Raw genomic sequence first — 23,595 nt, 5'->3', positions numbered from 1 at the left:
GGGCCCCGGGCGCGCTCTCCTCGCGCCCCCGCCCCGCCCGGAGCTGGCCAATCGGGAATGACGGCCCCGCCCCGGCCCCGCCCCTCCCGCGGGGCTCGCGCCGCCGGCGGGTCGGGCGCCGCCAGCACGTCGGCGGGGGCGCGCAGGCGCGCACGGAGCCGGTGGCGGCGGCGGCGGCGCAGCGGGGGCCGCCGCTGGGCTCGGCCGGGGCTGCGGATGGCGGAGCGGCGACAGCGGCGGCGGGGCCCGGGCAGCGGCGGGGCGCCGGGGGAGGTGAGGTGAGGTCCGGGTGTGGCGGCGGTGGGAGTGCCCCGCGGGACCTGTCCAGGTCCTGACGCGGCGGCAGGTGCCGGCGGCGGACTCGGCCGCCCGCACCTGTTGGGCGGGGCGGGGTGCGGTGCAGTGCGGCGCGGCGCGGCGCGGTGCCCGGCCGTGCCCGGCGGCGGGGCGGGGGCGGGATCCTGATCCCGGTCCCGCGCGGCCTCACCCGGCCAGCGACCGCCGCGGCGGGGGAACCATTTTGAGGGGGTGGCGGTGCGGCGGGAAGTTTCGCCCCGGGGGAACCACCCGGCGGAGCCGGCAGCCGAGCCCGGTGTCGCCTTCCGCCCCCCCCTTGGAGGTGGGTGCCCCCTGCGCCCCGGTGCTCTGGTGCCGGCCGGGGAGGTGAGCGGTGGCGGTGGTGGCGGCCGGGCCGCCCTGCCGTCTCTTCTCCTCCCCTGCTCTCCCTATTCCCCCGCCGCTTTCCGCGGCTGGCCCGCTCCCCCCCCCCCCCCACCCCGCCCCGGGGCTGGCCGCCCCCCCGGCACCGCCGCCCGCCCGCTGCAGCCGGGAAGGCGGGCGCGTCCTTGCCGGGGGAGCTCGGGCGTGAAATGCGGCTTCGCCTCGCACCGTCCCTCCTTCCTGGCTGGCAAAAACACCCTCTAACCCCCTTTTTTTTTTTAATTTTGCTTCGTCCCTGGGTGGGTTTGGGTTTCGTGGTTCCTCCTGGATTTGCTTGGATTTAGGCTGCGTTGGAAAAAAAACGTGGTTGCAATACCTGTTATTGCGCAAGAAGTCGGATTTGTTTAAAGAAACGTTTGCACGCGTTTTGAGGCGCACTGGGTGCCCCCGAAGGGTGCCCGGCTGGCCCGTGGCCGAGGGGCAGCTGCCGGCCTGAGCCAGCCCTGCTTTCTGCCTGTGTCTTCACCTTGCATACCTCAAAACTCAGAGGGAGCGCTGGTGGCGCTTGTCTGGAGGGGAGGCTGCAAACCGTTGGGGAGCCTGGACTCTGTCTGAGGAAACAGCAAAACAGATTGAGGAGCAATGTAGCCAGCAGCAGCCAGGCTGGTCCTTAGAAACATGCTTGGTCTGGGCTTTTATTTAGTGCTTTGGGCAGATATATCTGCTTGCAAGGAGCCTAACCTCTTCTATTTTTTTGTTTTTTTTCATCTCCGCTAGGTTCTTTCAAGCAGCAGCGAACCACGGTTGGTGTTTCTATGTTGCACTGTATCAAATTCAAATCATGGGGCTCTGAACATGTTGCTGCTGCTCAAGGGCTTTCACCACTCTTTGTAGCACATTTATTCCTCAGAGAATCTTTTTCAGTGGTAAACTAAAACTTCCTGGTTTTTTGTAACATAAACAAGATTGTGGTCTCTCTTTTTTTTTTTTTTGGCATGCAGAAGTGGTGACAAGCTTGCCCTCGCTGTTGGACTCGTATGGACATGCCACTTGCTCTGTTTGAGTTATCTGTAACTGCTGTTTGAGCGTCGTGCGAGTGAAGTCGTAGCATCATTCTCTGAGCTGTTATGCTTGAGAGTGGCAGCAGGCCAAGCCACAGAGTGCAGAAGATGTTTAGAATAATTAGTGATGGAATACCCTTTTAAAATAATTGTTTGGGTTTATCTAGCACTTGATTGTAGTGATGTGTACCTCTAAAAATAGGCAGGCCTCCTGTGTAATGAGCCTCGTAGCATAAACAGTCACATCTTGAATGACTGTTGTTACGTATAGGATGTCTAAGATAGATGCTTTTGGGGATTTTGCCAAATCCTCTGTCCATTTGAGTATTTTTTTCTGCAGCGAATAATATGGTTCTTGGCCCTTACGGTGTATAGTCGTGCAATGACCAGAGGAGAAGCTTAGTAACCCTCGCTGTGTGGGGCTGGCACAGCAGGACAGAAAGCTTCTCACTGCTCCTCTGGCAGCCCACGGTCGAACAGTCCTATCTTTTCCACAAAATTCGTGCTCTGTACGCTGCCACAATCACAGATATGTGGCCAGCGGTTAGCTTTGACAGGTGCATCGCTTTTGCTTTGACGCACTGTTCTCAGTTAATTAAGCGCAGAGCTCCGTCGGCTAGGGTTTGTCTCCGCTGGGGAGTACACAGTTTTTGTGCGAAGAGGAGAGTGTGATTGTGGTCATGCTGCTTGCGCTGGTGTGCTCACGCCGCACCAGTCTCTTTGTCACAGTGCTTGGCTTCGTGAGGCTGGCCTCCCAGGATCTGTCCCCAAGCTTGCCAAGGCATGGCTGCATGAACGTGCGATTCTTGCTTTCAGTAATTGAGAAAAAGGATTGTGTGAGCAATTTTCCCAACATCTTGCTGTACAGTTTAACGGAGCATAACAGATGAGGTGTGGCCCTAACCTGTCACGCACATGTGCTTTTTAAAGTTTCTTTTCAGCAGGCAGTGTGCTGGCCAAGTCTTCTCCGACGTGGCTTGTGTCCGAAAGCATCAGCTCCATGGCTCAAGGGAGAGTAGCCCAGCTTTTTCAGCAGGAGGAGAAGTTGCGTTATGAAGATATGTCTTCTGAGAAGACTCTGTAGAGGACATTGTGCTTAGTGTTTCAAGTGGGAGGTGTCTTGTAGCTTTGCCCACACTGCAGTCATGGACCTCAGGCCATTTTTATATTTGGTCCCCTGAGCTTATTCAGATTCATTTGCTCTGATGAAAGTTTAGTACCCTTTTGTGGGCTGTATGCGCTTTGGGAATGGAAACATGGTGCTGTAGCCCTTCAGTGGCAGGCCTCTTGCTTGCTGTGAGCACATAAGTCTTCTAGAGTACCTTTACCTTGTTTATTATAAGCAAATGGGACTTTTTTCTCTTTTAAAAGCCAACTGTGTTTTGACTTAAGTGAGCAAAAGCTAAATGGCTGGGCTTACTAGCTCAGACAGGGCATCATCGCAGTTTTGGACTGCAACCAGGTCAGGCTCTGCTGCCCTCCAGCAAACTCATCTCTGCACTCAGTGTATCCCAAGCCGGTGCCTTCGGTTGCTTGCAGTCACGTGGTCAGAGATCCTGCATGGGAGCAAAGTGTTCCTGTTAAACAGGGTGATAACAACCACTCCTGTTGGAGAGCTGTGGGACAGACCAGCAATATAACATGCCCTCTGAGGAACTCGGCCTTGGTGTTTTTGGGATGTCATCTGTGACTTGAAGTTTTGGGGATGGCAGTGGTGAGTGTGCGCCCGGCAAGGAACACTTCACCGACTTCAGGGGCTGAATGAGTAGTGCTTCTCTGTGCCAGGACGATTTTAGGCAAGGCTGAAACAGGCTGTCTCCAGGTGCTGGCAGTGAGTGTGGCTTGTCAAGTTGATGCCTCTTGCATTTGAAGTCAGTTCAGTGGGTGCAGGACCCTGACACGTTAGGTGAGTATCTTTGAACATTGAAGGGCATGGTCTGAAGAGAGGTGTGTAGCACTTGCTGGTTCTGCATCTTCTGAAACCAGTAAGTGTTTGGCACCTTTGAAACTCGGGCCATCCAGCTGCCATGCTATGAATTTCAGTTTAAGTACCAAAGATTAAAACTGTGGTTTTGGACTGTATTTATCAGTAGAGGCTGTTATTTATGTACCTTGGTTTTAAAGGAAATACCTTTATAGCCTAAATGTTGCGTGACCAAAAAAAAAAAAAAACCTTGGCAAGTGATTATGTTAGCAAATGAAATGACATTTTAAAGCAAGCTTCTTTCCTGTTTGCATACAGTGTGTCTGTTTTTTGCTCTTTCCTACCATTTAACAACAGAGTGCATTTTTTTCAGTCCTTCTAGTGATTGTCTTTCATGTGGTAGGTATGAGAAATATTTGTTTTCCCAATTTGAATCCTTGAAGAGGCTGTCAGCAGGCTCTGGGAGCTGGCAGGAGCCAGCTGTGAGTACCAGGGTCTGTAGCTGCCCAAAGCTGCAGCACACCTGTGTATTTAAAAAATAATTTAAAAAAAAAACCCCATGTAACTGATACTACTCTGGGAGCCAAGCTTGTGTTGGAATGATGCCCTGGACAGCCATTGTCTTAAGGATATCTGGTTGCAAAGGGAATTGGGATCGTTTTTATGTGCTCTGCCTCTGGGTCAACTGCGGCGTTGTTCCATCCCTGTGCAAAGGGACTTCAGTGCCTCCACAAAAGCTGTGCAAGTTACCTTGACCCTCCTTTGCCAGCAGAGAGCATGGGGCTGAGTCAGCGCAGGCTGCTGAGGGCTGTGACTCAGTGCTGTCCCCTCGAATGCATGTCCATTCTGCTGCCAACACAGCCAGGGAATAACCTGATTACAGAAGCGTCCTCTGTGGGTATCTACTGGTTAGAGGGATCTGGGAATGTTGGGCTACTTTTGGTAATGATGTATGTTTTGGCGGAAGCCCGTTGTTACTGAGCTTTTATATGCTGTACCAAGCATCTGTGAAAGTACCAGGAAGCTCAGAGGCCAGAAGCTTCTTTCCTTTGTACTTGATAGCACGGTGTTATGGTTTCATATCTTTCTGGGTTGTGTTGGTTTTAAAATCTTATTTTATTTCATTTTAAATATTTTTGGTTTTAATTTATGTGCTTGAAGAGGAATGGTGCTTTGTTTTCCTTGGGGAGACATTTCTTCCCTGATGCTGTAGGGTTAGGCCTGTTTGCGTTTCTGTCTATTAAATTGAGGATTGCCTCATGAACAAGTGTGTTTATCACCAGGTTTTATCCTGCCACCCTCATATGTTTCGATTTCTCATTGCATAAGCATCACACTGTCAGTGCCCCTGAATGAAATTGGTGAATGCATTGAAAAGTCCATCCAATTTGTCAAGAGGGTAGAGGTGTCAAAGGTAAGTGCCGAAGCTGCGTGTGGCCAAGAATCTGCGTGGAGGAAGCTCTCGGATTAGTGCTCCTCTGGAAGAAAGGCTGTTGCCTGAGTTCAAATATATTATTAGACATCAGATGATCTTTGTGGTAGGGAGACAAACAGGAAATCGAGTTTTATAAGTAGTTCCAGTAGAAGCTGTGTATCCTTATTCTCCTTTGTGAAGGTGGTGAGGAGTGATCTGACGAGCAGTCTTATATTGTCATAGGTGACAGAAGAAGACAAAAGTTTTGAGAACTGTCCTTCATCCTGCCCCTTGGGGCTGAAGGGGGAGGAAGGTGAGTGAAGGCTGTAGATTTCACTGTAAAGGCTTTTATAGTTGTCCAGGAAAATGTTTTTATAGGTGCCACATAACCTCTCAGGTCTGGGTTTTTTCTGTGCAGAGTGCTTTTGGCTGAGATGCAAAAGAAAGAACTGCTCAGGGGGTTGAAGAGTACCACCTTTTTCCTGTTTGCATCAGCATGAATTTGAGATTTATACTGATGTTCTTTTCCATTTTGATTTCTGAGACTTTTCCTTTGTGAGGCATGCTGAAACCAGAAATTTTTTTTCAAATTTATTTTTTAAAGAGATTCTAACAGAATGCTGCTTTTGGACCCATATCTTACATCTTTCGGGTAAGATGCTGAGCATCCTGAGTATTCTTATTCAGAGAAAATGTGGGAGGAATATACTGTATTTTGAATTTAAAGGAAAGTAGAAATCCTTGTGATTTGGTGATGAGTTTGGCGCTGCATGTCAGGATGTACTGTCTGATTACCTTGTTGTCTGTTGCTTTTGTTACTATAATGCTTTAAGTAGCATAAACAATTTTGTGATGGGCCTTTGGTAATATCAGGCTTGATGACTATACTGATGCCAATTTATCATTGTTCCAAACTCTGTGTGTGCTAGCACTGTTAATGTCCCAATAGCTCTCCCTCCCCTTTTTGCTATTAATTTAGTCGTATCGACTCTGGGAAGAGAAGAACTGTTTAAAATTTGATCAAAAAGAGAACAGGCAAGTATGGAAAACATTACTTTCTTTTGTCAGATGTAGCATGTGGAAATGAAGTTTTTACATAGGGATTGTGAGTCAGCCTCAACTAGAAGTGCTTTTTTTCCCCGTTTAATCTGTTTAAGTTTTGTGATTTGCAGAGATAATTAGTACCTGCCTCTTCAGTTCTGAAGGGCTTCTACTGAAAGCATTCAGTACGTCTAAAATGAGGTTGATTTTTATTTAGGTTGATTTACTCAGCTCCTCATCTTTATTAGCAAATGAGTCTTTACGTTTAAACTGTCACCGCCTTTTTCCTTGCTTAATTATACTCTAATATTTGGTCGCAGTCTGGGAAGCTATTGGAGGGGAAAAATATCTGTAACTTCTTACTTTAAATGCAGTTTTTATAAAACTTTGTTTACAAAGCCCATTCTGAATCAAAATGAGTTTTTATTTTTCACCTCAAATATTGAGCACAGGTACTGAGTACTTAATAATAATGATGAAGACTTTATATGACTCCCAGTAAGAGCATAGTAGGATCTTTAATTGAAAAGCTCAATCAGGCCTATGTTTTCATTAATAAAGTTTGCACATGCATGCAGACTAGCTGGAAAATAAATGTGGACAACCCTAGCAGAAGACTCCAGCTAGGGGTAATATAAACACAAGGTATGGACCGTAAATCAGGAAATTTGTGCAGCAGAAATTACCGGGGACTTGCGAGAGTATGGAAGAAAAGTATCTCTGCAGGTTTGCCCCATTCTTGCAGCAGTTTCTGAGGGACGAGTATAGCCCTTGAGATGATGGAGCCTTAGTGTGACCCACCCTGGATGCTGTTAGGACAGTAAGGAAAAAATGTATACTGATCAAAACCAGACTAAGATAACACGTTTCAATGCTGCTTTTGTCCTTAGACTTGCCACGCTTTTCACATCTAAGGAGAGAGGATCAGTACTGGTATATTTAAGTCTCTGAAAAATGAGAAGAATGAACATAAGCCAATGGCTGAACTGTGCTTTGTTTGTGAGAAACTTGAAATAAAGTTAGCTCCATGGGGGAACCGGATTTATATACATCCTCCGCTGCCTAAGTTTTAAAGCTTGCTCTCGACACACACAAGTAGTTCACATTGGGAGACCAAAGGAGGAGGCGATAACTTCTCTTTTGTCAAGTGCTTACCAATTTTTTAATACAGATAGCCTTTGGTCAAGCTTACACCCCGGAAAGAACTTTGTAGCACTTGAGTTTTATGTGTTTTCCACACTATGGAAATTAGCAAGGGGTTTAATGAAGAGAGAGGAGAGATCTCCTTCATGATAGCTGCTTAATCTGTATGAGAAATAGTGTTATTTCCTCACTTAAGTTTTGGTAATTTTGATAGCTGAAACTTTTAATTTGGTTGAATGTTCCCTTTCGGACACTGACTGTGTAGGTTTGCAGCCCCTTGGATCTGTTGCCTGTGGAGTCTGCACAAAGTCTGGGTGCCATTTTGAAGGTGTGGAGCCACAGGCAACTGTGAATTATGGTCATAGTCCATGTTAAACCAGAGTCATCTTTTTCAACTGGGCTAAATCGTGTTCCCATTTTTTTTTCTCCTGAAGCTTTTCAGAGCAGCTGTGTGGCACTACGCTTCCATTTTCTCAGCAGCGTTGGCTTTGATGTGCTCTCTGGAGCTGCAGCTCCTCTCTTGGTTAGAAGCACTCCTACAGCTGGAGAAGTCATCATTCAAGTGCTGAGAGCAGGTGTGCTTTCCTGGGATTTAATGTGTATTATACAGACATTCTTGTAGTCGTATTTTTACAGATGCCTTTTATCTCCTGCTGCTTGCCAGTGCCAAGTGGTATTCTGGAGTTTGATGTTGCGTGATACTGTGTTTTGATAACAAAGCGGAGCTGGAAATTAATGCTTAACTTGAACCAGTGATCCTGGCAGTTGTGTGTTGGGTGTGTATGCTAGCATTTTTGCACTGGGAACGTGCTTTTAATGGTCTCCTGCTCGTCTCCACCTCTGTGCTTCAGCTTGCACAGAGGCATGAGGTGGGAGCCCATGCCCAGGCATCCTTTGGAGGATGGCAAGAATGGAGTTGATCTATCGGGGCATGTCTGCTGCCTGTAAGTTTGTGATTGCCTCAATTGCTAATGAGCCTTTGATTAATCAGAAGCTAAACTGGGACCTGCTGAGTTAGCAGCTCTTAAGAATGTGAAGCAGAAAAGTACAGCTGACTTGAGCAAAAGTGTGGAGGTCTGGTTGGGAGCACATGTGCCTGTGCTTTTGACAAAGTACAGGTGAAGGGGCAAAAGTCTCCAAGACTAAAGAGCTTTCAAGAAAGCTCTCTATTTTTTTCAGAAAACCCTCCCCTAACACTGAAGCCTACCTTTTGTGCTCGAACCAGTGGGAGCTTGAGTTCGGGTGCTTGCCCTCTCTTCCATGAGGACTTTCAGGTCCTTCCGTCGTAGTAAAGTCTGAAGTCTGATTCCTCAACCCCTCCCCCCTGTGTCTTTGAACCTCTTTGCAAAAATCTGGGAAGTTACGTTAAACCCAGCTCTGCCATTTTCCATGACAATGATAATGAGTTGGGAATAATTCCCATCTGTACAAAGGGTGCATTAGTCTGAAAGCCTTTGGGTTTATTCCATTGATGCTTTTGTATCAAAGTTGATTTCCATAGACCTCAGCACTGATGAATGCGGATAATGAGGGATAGTGAGTACTACTGTAGCTGTGTCTGGTTTTTTTCCTAGTGCAGCCTAGTTTCTCTTCTCTTATCCCCTGAAAACTATTCTTAGTAAGTAGTTGGGTTTTTTCAAATTAAGTGAGTGGATAATCAGTATTTCATTCACTGTCCTTACATATGCTTAAATATAGTATTAACCTAATCTTCTTATGCTTTTCCTCCTGCTGCCCCTGAGTTCATAAAGGAACCAGATTCACTGTTAATAAGATCTATGAATGAACTTGCCTGGAAGAAAGAAGTTATTTTGGTCTTTGGCTTGTATTTATTGCCAAGGTCATCATTTATTTATATTTTTGGGAGATAGCATCAGTCTTCGTGTACTTCATGGAGGAGATGGAGTTGCTGGAGGGTGTCCAAAGAAGGGCAGTGAAGCTGGTGAAGGGACTGGAGAATAAGTCTGGTGAGGAGCGGCTGAGGGAAGTGGGGTTGTTTAGCCTGGAGGAGTCCAAGGGGAGACCTTATCGGTCTCTACAACTACCAGAAAGGAGGTTGTAGCGAAGTGGGGGTTGGTCTCTTCTCCAACATTGCTAGTGACAGGTCGAGAGGAAACAGCCTCAAGCTGCATCAGGGGAGGTTTAGATGGGATACTAGAAAGAATTTCTGTACTGAAAGAGTGGTCAGGCATTGGAACAGGCTGCCCGGAGAGGTGGTGGAGTCACCATCCCTGGAGGTGTTCAAAAAACATGTAGCCGTGGCACCTGGGGGCATGGTTTAGGAGGCATGGGGGTGTTGGATTGGCGGTTGAACTTGATGATCCTAGAGGTCTTTTCCAACCTTAATGAATCTGTGATTCTTCTGTGTCCCCCCCCCCCCCCCCCCCGCCCCCCTTGTTTCTTTGGTGCTGATGAGGGCAATGTTTCTGTGTACAAATTCCTTAGATGTGGTCTGTGGAATGTTATTTAGGTGGGGTTTTTTCTTTTGTACCTGCTTTGAAAGTAAAAAGTCTGTCTCGCTGCAAACTATTTTCTCTTTTAGGAGGGGTGATCGACTTGAAAACCCCCAGGTGGTGATTGACATGTCAGTCTCCTCGTGTAGGAGTGTCACACGCCCCCGCCTCAGGGCTGAAGCGGGGGTTGGGGGGGGCGGGTTGCCAGGGGTTTTGTCCCGCCGCTCCACGGGCCGTGCTGCTCCGGCGGCCGGCGTGGGCGGCTGCGGGTCCCCACGGAGGGAGGGAGGGAGCTCTCCGTGGTGCCGAGCGGGGCCGCCCCGTCTCTCCCGGCCACCCCCGGCGGCCCCGCGGCAGTGGCCGGCGGGGAATCCCGCCTCCTGCACGGAGGCTTCGAGTCTGCCCTGCCGAGATCGGCCTGCTCCGGTGCTGGGCCCACGGCCTGGGAGCAGGGCAGGAGGTGTCTTGTGTCGGACGTGGGCTGCTCACCCCAGCTTGCCAAAGGTACAAAGTGTGCGCTGTCGCTGTATTCAGCTTCAGCACGCTAGAAATAATACACACTTGGAATGTCAGGCCATGGTCATGTTTCCTGGAGGTGGAGTAAATATAATGTACCTTAATATAACCGCTGTTACTACTAGTCCGTACATTCTTCTCCTCCACCACCCCCCCGCATTTCAGATCACGATGGCTAGCTTTTTTGTAGCCCAGGTAATACTCAGCACTATTAGACAGTATTCCCAACTCCACTGGTCATTTTCCATTTCCTTTGACCTTCTCATGCACTTTTTCTTTAGGCAAAACTGCCTGCTTTTCATGTTGGGTTCAGTCGGGTTTAACAGCCAGCAGGTGGGAAGGTGAACCATGATACTTCTGAAGCCGGTTTTGCTGGCCCTGTTATAAACATATGCAGCTTCTCTCAGCACCAATGGTATGGGTTCCTCTGATAGGGAGGTATGGTGGTTGTCCTATGAAACATGGAAACAGCAGTGCCCTCTGAGAAGTCTGAAAACAGCAGGATCCCCTAGATGTGTAGAGTCCGGGAAAGTGAGTATAAATGTGTGTTTTTGCATCCACTGGTACTTAAGATACATACAAACTGCTCTTGCTCCAGCAGTCTGCTGGACTTCAGGCAGCATTGGTAGTGAATACTACTTTAATGTGTGTGTGATGAGATACTTTCAAATAGATGACTTTTGGATCTGTGTTAGGAGGCTGCTGCCTCCTAAAATCGGGGTTTTTCATCTCACAGAGCTAGAGTCTTAGTTTCTTGTTTAGTGCAGCTAAACAAGAGAACAGCTAACTCCCTATATTTCTTAATGAATAGCTTCCTCTTCACAGAAAATGTGTGCTGTATAGGTGTATATATATGAAATATATGCATATTTTATGTTCAGTACTTTGTCCAGAATAAAAATTTCAGTCTAAAAATAATTTAGGTACAGTAAAAGGGCACTACAGTAGCACAATCTAAATTCCACTCAGCAACATGATTTCTTCACATATTAACTGATGTACTCCTTGCTTCGGTGGCTGAGATCACTTAGGTAGTCTTGATTGCGTTAAATGGATCTTTCACTCTGTAATTCTGTTGGAGTGAACCTGAAACAAATTTTACATCTTGAGTTATTTGCCTCCCTGTTGTCTGTGTGGAAATTCCCCACTCCCTTGGCACACTGTTCCAGGAGGTGATGTAGCATAGTCTGTACGGAAGCAGTGCTCATCCCTGTTAATCTCTTGCTGTTTTTTAAATTCCTGGGGACCTGTGATGGGGTGATCTTTAGACCTTATGTGTGTGTTGGTGTATGTGTGGGAAGTGCCAGAGGTGGAGGAGGGATGTGGTGGCGGTATGGGTATGTACATGCCCCATGAGGTGGGAGGATGGTAGTAGCATCCTGTACCACAGTAGGCACCTTGGATGGCACCACAGTTACTGGGTTTTGACTGGAGTGGAGATGCAACCAAGCAGGCGTAAGAAGAGACATGGCGCTCTGGTTTCCAGCAAAATCATGGGGAGGTGCCCCTTGTGCCCCAGGTGAAGGCTGGCTTCCCTCAGCTTACGCATCCTTCCTGGGTACTGCTCAGCTGCTGCCCTTCGCTGGCACGTGTGGGATGCTGGTAGCTCTCCTCCTCCTGGGGGCACCTGGAAATGCTTTCTGAAAGGGTGTAGAACAATGACGGTGCTTCTGGCTAATCCAGTGTAGTCCTTCCTCTGCTGTCATCTGCAGCATGTATCAGTTCTGCCTGAAAAGCATTGATTATTTTTTGCCTTCATACAAAAACCTCATTTGGTTCTGTACACTGCTCCCTTCCAGGACAGATAATTGCTTCTCCTTTTTTCCTCTAGCCCCTGTATTTGGTACAGTCATACTCTGATTTATTCTCTTAGACTGAGCAGCTCTTGGGAGACTTCCCTTGAACTCCCTAGGCCATGTATCACCTTGCAGTCCTCTCCTATTTGCCTTCTGCTTTGAAACGATGTCGGTTTGCAAGAGGTGGCAAAGATGGGCAGGGTCCTATATGCAATTTTGCCATGTCTTGTGGAATGATAAATTCCTGATAGAAATAATTCTGTTGTATTGGTAAATTTTCCTCAACAAAATGTATGCTCTGGCAGATCTCTGTCCTATCTCTTTTTAAGCATTCTCATTCTGGAAGTTGCTAGCATCTCTGCAGAACTAGTTAAGTATTGTGGTGTTCTATCAAATACCATATTGATTTATTTTTATTGATATGAGTGGTATTAACTCCAACTCTGTCATGTCCCCATCTGACTGGTGATGGTGACTGTTACAAAAAATGTGTGGTTTCTTGAGAGGGGGGACACTGGGAAAAACCATCTGAAAATCTGGGTCAGTACACCTGCTTCTAACCAGTGCTTCATGGATGTGCTCAAGATCTCTAGTAAATAATAATGCACAGTTTGACCACTGCAGACCCATGGGGTATGTGATCCTCTCTGAAGCATTTCCTTCTGCTCTTGCTCAGCAAGACTTTCTTTTTGGCCAGTCTTACTCAAAAGTTGGCTCCCATTCAAAGTGTGTTTTTTTTCTTCTAAAAATATTTTTTGCATCTTCCACCATATAAATATTTGTCCAGCTTTTGCAGTTACCACAGTTAAAAGGCTGTATTGCTTATGAATCAGGAAAATGCTTTTGTGGATTCAAAATGAAGATCCATCCAAGCAAACAGCAGTAGCAGCAGTATAGACTTCACACAACCTTGGGTATATAGATACAGCAGCAGAGATGAAAATATACATGGCAGTACCAAAGCTGAGGAACCAATGTAGGAACAACAAAAAACCCAAGATGTTGTAATTACTCTAAATTATATTAAAAATAATATCTGAAGGTCAATATGTGTAACTGAAATACCATTTCTCTCACCCATTATTAAGACTTAGATTTGGTTAACTCATGGGGGTAAAAAACCACGTGACTTATATTTTGTCCCTTTTTTTAAGACCAAAATTTCTTCACCCCTCTTTTCTAACTTAGAAAATAAGTTTCACTACACAGAGTAACTGGCAGCTGTTATTACCATAGTATAGATTTGTGAGCAACCACCATTTAAGTAACTAACCCTCGCTTTCAAGGAAAACTAGTGAATTTGGAAAGGACTTGTGTCTATAAATGAACAAAGGGTGGAGAAACCACCCCCCCAAAAAAAAAATATGGAAGAGGGCAGCTTTTGGCATAAGAACCAATGGATTAGCTAGCTAGGAACCTTTTTATGGCGGAAAATGGCACTTGCTGAGACCTGTGGTAGTTAAGTCAGAGAAGTGGTATTTCCTCTGTTGATCGAGGAGAGAGTCAACTCCAAAGTTCCCATGAGTTTATAAAAGATTGGTACTTTGGAGAAGCAAATCATCCAGCTTTTGCAGAGAAATACTTGCCTTCATGCCCTGCCATTTGATTGTTTTGATTTTTGGGATCATCTGGATCCTGTATTTGGGGTTTTTGCTGAATGTTGTAGACATAAAATCTGCTAGCCATGAATCGTAACTTTAACTTCAGCAGGTGCTGAGCTTTGCATTCTGTCTTAATCATTGTATTCTATGTTTCCCTCTGTTTTTGTTGGAATGACCTGAATATTAGTAGTTTGAAATATAAGCCAGCTTTCACCCCACCGGGAAGGGAACAGCACAGCCTGATGGTTAAGGGTGCTGTATCGCCACATCTGCCAACTCAGTAAGTGCCCCCCTGAGCATCAGCCTGGCTGTGGCTGCACTGGGAGCTGCAGCAGCTTGAGATGTGGTGAAGCTCCTGGTGTACAGCTATAGCAGGTGTCACAGCTGGGTAAAGCTGAGCTGGTTGGGATGCTCCTGGAAAAAAAGCACAAGCAATATGGGAATCTCTGTGCTCTGGGAAGCCATGTGGCTCAACAGCCCACAAACGCTGGGTGAGGTGGTTTTTTGGGTGTAAGTTGGAGAAGCATTTTGTATTTTCTATGGACCAGTACAGTGAATTGTTTCAGCTCACTGCGTTTTGAACATCTGTGTTTCTATGCAAGGTTACAGTCCTTTAACCAAATATTTTCAGCCCTAGTATTTAAAATGTTGGGGTTTTTTAATGGAACTTTTCAAACACACAAAAGGTAAGATAAAAATTTTGTCTGTGTCTGGAACTTTCATTACTGACCGATTACTTCTCCCTCTCTTAAATATATGTAGTTCCAGATTTGTCTTGCTAGGAGATTCTTTGGGGCCTCTTTGTCTTTGTATAATTTTGTAGATAAAGTAGGCATAAGTATTTCTGCTCTCATTGGCCTAATTTTCCTTGGCTATCAGGAGCAACTTTTAATACTCAAGAGATGTTATATTGTCTAAAAATCTATTTATCAAACTTTATCTGAACTCAGAAAGACTAATGAAAATGAGTATATTGTTACCTACTGACAACTCAGCCTATGGAGGTAATGCATCAAAATTGTCTTCTGTAGTATTGAGTCTCCGTCTTGGTACACTCACAGGTTTGGGTCCATTTGCCCTCAGCTGTGGTTTGAATCACAACACACAAGACTTCTCAAACCTTTTTCTGTATGCGAGTACTGCAAACCAAGGACATCCTATCCTGACCTGTGCCTGGGCCATGCCATTATCTTCCCTCTCTCTCTCTCTCCTCTTGCCCTATCCAAACTCTACCCAGCATTTCCCTTGCTGGTCTTTTCGAACTCAGTGTTGTATTACAATTTCTGGAGTAAGAAGGTGGTAAGTACCATTTCTGCACAATGTGGCTGTAAAATGTCTAATGTTCTGTGATGGCAAACACTCTGCCCACGCACCAGAGTGATGATGGAAGTCAGATTTTACACCATAAGTGTGGTTGGTTGTTTTTCTTTTTTTAAACATACAGATATTTAATACTGAATAACACAAGGAACTACTCTGGAAGGGACAGTTTGAGTCAGTCTTGTGTTAGGACATCCCCGATAGCCAGCTGTAGCTGCCAGGTCATGAGGAAGGCTTCCAGAAACCTGGAGGACTGACTGGGAGTTGAGCCCTTCAAAAGTTAGCTTGAAGTTCTTCAAATCTGCTCATATTTGTAGTGGAGGGAAAGCATAAATGAGATTTTTTTTTTTAGAAATGAAAGGTAACACTTTCATATTCTTGGAAGTCCCTCAGCTGGTTCTTCCAGAAACATTGCAGTGATGAGACATACATGCAAAAATCCTGGAAGCTGCCACCATGGAAATGCAGACTGTTGGTCAGACTTGAGTTACAAACATGGGGTGCTTTGAGTTTGGCTTGCTGAGGCTGCTGTCGTTGTGCGCTCTCCCCATGTGCTGTGACAGCCTGAGAGCAGGCATCTGTGGGGAAGAAAACCCAATATAAGATGCAGGAGCTGCTTTTTTGGCTCCCTGCTGCATCGAGGCAGTTTGTGTGATTCCCCTTTTCTCACCTTGTGTGGTAGGGCAAGGGCTGCAAGATGCCTGCAGGGAGGTCAGAGTCCTTGCTCGTGGTCCATCGCCAAGGTTGTACTGTGAAAATGGCTGCAGCCGGACTGGGATGGTGGGGGACACCTGAGCGCACTAGGGTGTGAGCAATCCCCTATGCAAGAGAAGGGCAAAAGTTACAGCTCTCTGCAGCCTTTGGCTACTCTTCCACTTCCCAGCTCCTTTGGAGCTTAGCCCCTCTCCTGTCCCTGTGTTGCTCTCTCCTGCAGTCTTCAGCTCTGCCCAGAGCACAAAATGGGTATATATGCATAAATAGGGAAGCAGTGAGAAAAACAACTGACCTGGAAACGTGATCTCCAGCTAATCACACACCAGTCCTTGTTCGGGGAAAACAGCATGATTCAGGTTTCTTCTGCAGTCTTTTAGTTAGAACTCCCTGTGCATGGAGTTCCTGTAGTGTGCAAGTTAAAGCCAACGGATTAAAGAGCTCTGACATCCTCCCATGATAAATGCAAAATATCATTTAAAAAATAATAATAACAAAGCATGCACTGGCAGTGACCACAACCTGCCTGCTTGAGTAGGATGATTGCTGGGATGACAGAGTCCCGTTGCTGCTGTTGGGTGCCCTGGCTTTTGGTAGTACACACCTGCAATTCATAATTTTTGTTTCCCTGGTTTAGTTTGTGCTTCCTGGCTTTTTGTGCAAAGTGGTTGCAGTTTCATGCTGTTTCCCCTGGTGGGGGAAGCTGCTGGTGAGCTGCAAGCTGATGGAGAATGGTTAGCATTGTGATTCATGTGAAAGGCTAAGCCCGAAACATGCACAAACAATATCTGTGTTAAGCCCTGTTTCCAGCCTCTATCTTGGTGTACCCTTTTTATTGAAGTTGCAGTACCCTCTTCTGCTGTTTTATCTTCATATAGGCGCTATAAACTGTGATCAAGTTGCCTTCTAATCTTACTGATAAAATTAATGAAACACTGGCTGGGCTGCATGAGATGTTTTTTTCTGCAGTCATTTGTGTGTGTGAATACATCTGTGCCCCTTGGATCTTGTCAAGAGGAGGGGTTTTTAAACTCCTTCATGTCACTTGTCCTCTGCCAGGTGTAGATAGGTAACCCTAGTCTCATTCAGTGCTTTGCTTTTAAATCCAGCAATAAATCGTATTGATTCTTCAGGCTGCAGAAGTGGTCTAGGAGGTCCTGGTGAGGTGCGTCTTGTTACCAGGCACTGCTTGGCATGGTCATACTTCACCTCACTTTTGCTAATTGCTGGTCTGTCTCCTAGCTTTGTCAGCAGCCATTTGTTACACCGGTGGCTGGAAGCAGCTGATGGCAGCGGTTTGCTTTTCTGCCTGGCAGCAGGTTGGTCTTCCTGTCCTGTGTTTAAAAGTAGAAGTCTGTGAATAAGGTGCGTTGTTTCAGTGGTTCTGAAGCAGTAAACTTAATATTTAAGGGCCGTGGGGAGTGACTTCCCACAGTAAAGGCCAGAGAAGATACTCATACATCCTTAATGCAGGATGTAATCTCATGGTTTTGAACACTGTTAGAATGAGTGATAAGTATTTTGCATCTTTTTACTAAACATTGATTTCTGAGGCATTTTTCTGATGTCTAATGTTAAGGTACAAAATGTCCATGTAGCTCATGTGCATCTTATCTTAGGGAGGAAGCAAGAAAAAAAATAGCCTGCCTTGCTCTGAAGTCTTATAAACATTGTTGGTGTTCTAATGAAGAAAGATTTGCAGTCTTCTAGTATACGCTGAACATATGTAGAACAAGCATGCAGGAGGTTTTAGAGGTGGTTTTTTTTTTAGGATGTGTTAAGCAGAAACCACAGGTTGCTCACGGTAGCAGAGACAACAGCTTTCAGCAGTATTCTTGGTTGGTGCAGGAATGTCCATGTCTTAGTGGAGCATCTTCTAGAACCAGAAATGGGTCATGACAGCTGGGAAGGGTGGGTTGTCCAGTCCTCGCCGGCCCTCTAGCCTAGGTGCTCATCTGCAGTTTGTGGTCCAGACTAATCTTTTTCTTAGAATCATAGAATCGTAGAATGGTTTGGGTTGGAAGGGACTCTTAAAGGTCACCTAGTCCAACCCCCCTGCAGTGAGCAGGGATATCCCTAAGTAGATCAGGTTGCTCAGAGCCCCATACAACCTGACCTTGAATGTTTCCAGGGATGGGGCCTCCACTACCTCTCTGGGCAACCCGTTCCAGTGCTTCACCACCCTCATTGCCAAAATTTTTTTCCTTATATCCAGTCTAAATCTACCCTCCTTTAGTTTGAAACCATTACCCCTTGTCCTGTCACAACAGGCCCTACTAAAAAGATTGTCCCCATCTTTCCTATAGTTTCCCCTTTAAGTACTGAAAGGCTACAATACGGTCTCCCCACAGCCTTCTCTTCTCTAGGCAGATCAACCCCAACTCTCTCAGCCTGTCCTCATAAGAGAGGTGCCCCAGCCCTCTCTTTTTGTGGCCCTCCTCTGGACCTGCTCCGACAGGTCCATGTCCTTCCTGTGCTGATGACCCCAGAGCTGGACGCAGCATTCCAAGTGGGGTCTCACCAGAGCAGAGGGGCAGAATCACCTCCGTCGACCTGCTGGCCACGCTGCTTTTGATGCAGCCTAGGATATGGTTGGCCTTCTGGGATGCAAGCACACAGTCCTGCCTCATGTCCAGCTTTTCATCCACCAGTACCCCCAAGTCCTTCTCTGCAGGGCTGCTCTACATCCCTTCATCCCCCAGCCTGTATTGATAAGGGGGCTGCCCTTACCCAGGTGTAAGACCTTGTACCTGGCCTTGTTGAACCTCATGAGTTTCTCACAGGCCCACTTCCTCAGCTTGTCCAGGTCTCTTTGGATGACATCCTGTCCTTCTGGCATATCAACTGTACCACTCATCTTGATGTAATCTGCAGACTTGCTGAAGGTGGGCACAATCTCACCGTCTGTCATTGATGAAAATATTGAACAGCACTGGTCCAGTACAGACCCCTGAGGGACACCATTTGTCATCTCGACATTGAGCCATTGACCATTACCCTCTGGGTGAGACTGTCCAACCAATTTCCTACCCACCGAATAGTGCACCCATCAAATCTGTATCACCCCAATTTAGAGAAGAGGATGCTCCAGGGGACCATGTCAGAGGCCTTACAGAAACCCAGATAGATGACATCTGTAGCTCTTCTCTTGTCCACTGATGTAGTCACTCCATCATAGAAAGCCACTAGGTTGGTCAGGCAGGACTTGCCCTTTGAAGCCATGCTGGCTGTCTCAAATCACCTCCCTGTCCTCCATGTGCTTTAGCATAGCTTCTAGGAGGGTCTGTTCCATGATCTCCCCAGGTACGGAGGTGAGGCTGACAGGTCAGTAGTTCCCTGGGTCCTGCTTTTTACCCTCTTTAAAGATGGGCACAATGTTTCCCTTTTTCCAGTCACTGGGGGGACTTCACCTGACTGCCGCGACTTTTCAGATATCATGGAGAGTGGCTTGGCAACTACATCTGCCGATTACCTCAGGGCTCTGGGCTGCATCTCATCTGGTTCCATAGACTTGTGTATGTCCAGGTTCCTCAGGTGGTCATGAACCTGATCTTCCCTTAGAGTGGGAGGGGCTTTACCCCTCTAGTGCCCATGTTATGGTCCATCAACTCAGAGGGGTGAGAAGCTGTTGTCTAAAAAGTACTAATATGGAACAGAGAAATTTACTTTCAATTGATTTCTCAAATTCCTTTGTCTTTCAGAAGTTGCTGCTTAGTCTTTAGATTGCACTATTGTACTATTTAAATTTGATTAATGTTTAAAACAGCTAAATGAGTAATGTAAATATTTAAACATTAGCTATAGTGAAATAATGATACACAAGATCAAAGCCTAGATTCCCCTGAAGACATTTATGGTAATTTTGCTCACGTGAATAATTCCTTTGGCTTCTGTTGCATTCTCTTCTAAGGTAACTGCTCTTATACATGGGATGTCGTGATTCTGTAAAAGGGAGGAGGGGCATTAATCTTTGATTTTGAAATAATGTTGTTTCAGTATAGAAATTTTATATTCAGACTTCATACTTCATAAATAACCAGTACATCAACACATTGTTAATATATTTTTTTCAAACGTAGGGGATCACAAAATAAAAAATCGGAAATGAAACATACTGTGTGAATACGTGAAGCTGTTTTTGGTGAGAGAATGTTTGAAAAAATAATTTATGTCTGTATTTGTTCCTGAACTGGTTTGAATCTTTGAGTGTTTCAGAATAAATGATAAACATAATCTGCAAAAGGTGGTGGGGAAGCATGTTATGGCTTGAACAAGCCATGAGGTCTCCACCTGCCACCTGCCAGAGCCAAGTAGAATGTGTAGAAGAGAGGACTGTTCCTGGTTTTTACAACGTAGTGGCATTTCCCTTTCTTTCCCATTTAGCATCTTTACTGGTTTAAGGTGTTACAAGTCTCACTTTCCTCTGCCTCTCTGTACCGCTCACAGTCCTTCAGCAGCAAAGCTGTCTTTGTCAGCCCGTGCTTGCTGTGGAGAGGGTTAGAGCCGGACCGCGAGCTCGGGGCTGGAGACTGGCTTGCAGGGGCCTTTTCTGCTGACTTAGGCGCAGGAGGAAACCTTAGGGCAAAGCGACCCTCTGCTGAGTGAACGCCCTTGCAGCCCCAGGTGTCTGCGCGTGTGGCTCTGCCCCCTGCAAAAAAACCAGCGCAAATGGCATGGTGTGCCTAGTTTGATTGAGACTAAAAATGCTTTATTCAAAACAAAAAAAAGGGCTTTTTTTTCCTGATGGTGGGCAGATGAATATAGTGCCTTGGGTGTGGGCGGAGGTGCTGTGGTGCCAGCGTGGCCATGCCCTGCAGAAGCAGCACCCAGCACCGTCCCGGCAAGCTGGCCCCGCCTGTCCTGCCTGCGCACCCTGTCGGCTGCTGCTTACCTGCTTCAGTGCAGACTTGGACTGCTGCGGCTTGCCAGCTAGAAAACTAAGAGTTAGGAGATAAATGTTTGGATTTTCACTGTAGATACGTTCTTTAGTACTGTAAAACTGTTCCATATGTGCCATGCCTGTGGGCTGGTTCTTAACCCTGTAAAACTGTCCGCAGCTGTCAATATCACTAAGTACAAAAAAATCCTTATATAAACTTATTTTAAGTGTCAAACCTCATGAATTATGTTTGTTTAGTTTGTTTGAAACCTGAGGAATTACCAACTGGGGTAATACTGCATATAAGGAATACAATTTCTAAAACAACTTAGAGGTTATACTAATGTAAAAACTTAGTTAAAAAATACTAGCAGTTGTGTTGTCTCAGGATTAATTATAACTTCAAATAAAGCAATGCTCAGGTAGAATGGGAATTATCAAAAACTAATTTTTAAAAATTTTTTTTTTTGGATGTTGCCTCAATTACTGGAATTTCATGTCACACACAGTTCATATCCCAAAGGTTTGGAAGAGTTTTTATTGTGGATGTGAGGCTGCTAGGTTGGGAAAATATTAAGGGAAATGGTAAATCATCATGCTGTAAGTGCTGTATCCCCATTTGTTGGGCTTGCAGCATGGGAAGCTGACTTCAGCTGACACTGTGTTGTTCTAGGCATTTTTACTACTTCATGCTAAGACCAATATATTATTGGCATATTTTTCTGGATTATTGGAAAACGCCACCAGGAAGTGTTGGGAAATTGAAATGTCTTTGAAAAAAACCCAAGGTTGAATTAATGCAATCTTCTAGTATATAGACTTTAAATAGTGTGTCAGATCCCTTGTTGTCTAACTTGACTAAAACAGTTTAAGATATATCTGCGTCCATCAGTTTGTATTGTACATAGCTGTGCTGTGCATGCTGTATAACTAAAATTTAGTGAAGGCTTTTGTAGGGTGCCAGCCCCCTCTTGTGGGCAGTGTAACAGCAGAGAATTTTTCTTTTCAGGGTGCAAATATCAAACTCTTTTGCAGGTACAGGTGGTGTCCCCACTCTGATCAACTGCTGGACTGTATGTGTGTTTTTGTAGAACATAGCCACTCGACTGAAATACTCTGTTGCTTTGGAAATAGCTTCTGTGATTTGCTGAACTGTTTTAGAATAGTGTATCTTCACATTGATAAAGTCACATAGTTTCTTATAACTAGGAGACTATCTGTAAAAGTAAAACCATCTGTTCATGATGGAACAGCTGTGCAGTTTATATGTATTTATGGAAATAAAAGAAAATTTCTTGTAGCGTTAGTCCTTCCTGTTATCCTGATTCCTTCTTACCCATTTTTTTCCTACCCCACTGCTGGTAGTTGAGGGATTTTCCAGTTTTACAGGCACTTCGGGAGAATGGAAGCTGATGCCAGTAGTATCAAGAAAACTAGTGTTTGAAAAGGGGGTTGTAGTGTGAGGTATTGTTTATGTGGACTAAAATAAACCACTAAAAATAAAATTTAAGATCTAAATTTATAAAAGAGTCTAACAAGATGACAACTTTAGATTTGTTTGCAGGATAAGTCGGGTGTGGTAACACAGAAGTTGATTTTAGTTTCAAGCCACCATTGGCCAAACTTTTTGCTGACCCTTTCTGCTAGAAGGTGCAGAGGTTGCAGACTGGGTTCTGCTAAGTAGCTGCTTGTGCCTCTGGGATGTTTCTCCTGGCCCCGGGTACCAAGCAGCTTCAGTCTTGAAATTTTTTTTCCTCCCCACCAGGAATATCCATAATTGTTTTATCCTCCTCCCTTTGCTGGGTTTACACCAGAGTTGGCTCTATGATTGTGTATATGCAGTATGGACTATTTTGTTTTCACAGAATCAGAATTTTGTCCCTTTTAAGGTCAGGAGTTGACATTTATAATGTACTTAAATTTGTAAAAGAGAAAAAATACTAACTGTGTTTCCTCTTCTTGCAGGTTGCAGAATCAGCATGTGTCTCTATTAGTTAAAAAGGTAAGCAGGCCATATTTGCAAATATCTAGCAAGATTCTTTGTTTTCAGATTGATTCATTCAGATCATAAGGTGGAGGAGACAATTCATCTTAATGTATTTAAGGAGTCATTTAAAACTTTATTAATTTATATATAACTATAATTTATGTTTGTACACTAAACCCCTCAAAAGGTATTTTGAAAGTAGAAAGTATTTTCGGTTTGAAAATAGAGAAAATATTGTTAAGAAATGTCAAACTGTATCAAGTCGATGTACATGTTACAAAAAGTTACTTATCCTTCTGGCCACAAACTTGTATCCAATCCATATTAATAACATAAATATGCCAGGCTGGTATGTAGGACTTGAGAGTTTGAGGGTTTGAGCTGAGTTTGGTAACAGATTGTGGTGGGAAAGGAGGAAATATGTCCAATTTACAAGTCTGTCTCCTAACGCCAAACATTAATCTACCTGCATGACTCTTCTTTTTATAAAAGAACTTCAAGATTTTTGAGACTTTTTAACCTCCTTTAAAACTATTTTAGATTTTTTTCAATTAGCTATTATTTTCCTTACCACCACTGAGTAGCTGCATCTATTATTTTAAATGATGATGAAAATACTGATGTTACTGGGAGATCTAGGCTGCTCAGTGTTCTTCTCTGAATGGTTACCACTTTTTTCTTGGAAGCACATCTTAAATACATTTCTGACAGTCATGGGTATTTGAGGAGTCCTTCAGAAGTAATGTAGATTAAAAATTAGATGTTCGATCCTCAAAATAAGCCAGTAAGAACAATAGAGGCAAAGGGTACAAAACTTCATAACAAATATATGTTCCAGAATAGTTTACTGTAGAATAAATCTGCAAAAATTGTAAGTTATTTCTAATTTGGAGCTGGGCTTTAGACTTCCTTGGTCAAGGGAGCAACAGATGTAGAATCAATTATTTATATAGCGTAACAGTAGATGGTGCTCTTGGAGGATTTAATCACCTGAGGAGTTGAACTGCAAGCTGAGGCATATGGTATCAGAGCTCTTGGGGTTCCTGGTGTGCAGCCAGCAGCTTTGTGTTTTGAGATTTGCTGTGCTGA

The 23,595-nt window shown here is 45.1% G+C and overlaps 1 protein-coding gene across 3 annotated transcripts in view; it reads left to right on the top strand.

Moving 5' to 3' along the window:
- The first annotated feature begins 139 nt into the window (after nucleotides 1-139).
- ADARB1 (adenosine deaminase RNA specific B1) overlaps nucleotides 140-23,595 on the top strand; it is an 89,927-nt gene continuing 66,471 nt past the window's right edge. Inside the window, exons 1-2 of one of the 3 annotated variants that reach the window (XM_064452232.1) lie at nucleotides 140-273; nucleotides 22,485-22,521. The gene's annotated coding sequence lies outside the window, so the exon portion shown is untranslated. Of the gene's footprint in view, nucleotides 279-535; nucleotides 620-22,484; nucleotides 22,522-23,595 lie in introns of those variants that run through there. The other 2 variants (XM_064452233.1, XM_064452234.1) reach the window with 2 other exon arrangements.

The sequence above is a fragment of the Phalacrocorax carbo genome, chromosome 5, assembly GCF_963921805.1.
Source record: "Phalacrocorax carbo chromosome 5, bPhaCar2.1, whole genome shotgun sequence".
In the NCBI taxonomy this organism is placed as follows: Eukaryota; Metazoa; Chordata; class Aves; order Suliformes; family Phalacrocoracidae; genus Phalacrocorax; species Phalacrocorax carbo.
The sequence above is the reverse complement of the archived record's forward strand: the minus strand, read 5'-3'. Positions and strand labels throughout refer to the sequence as shown.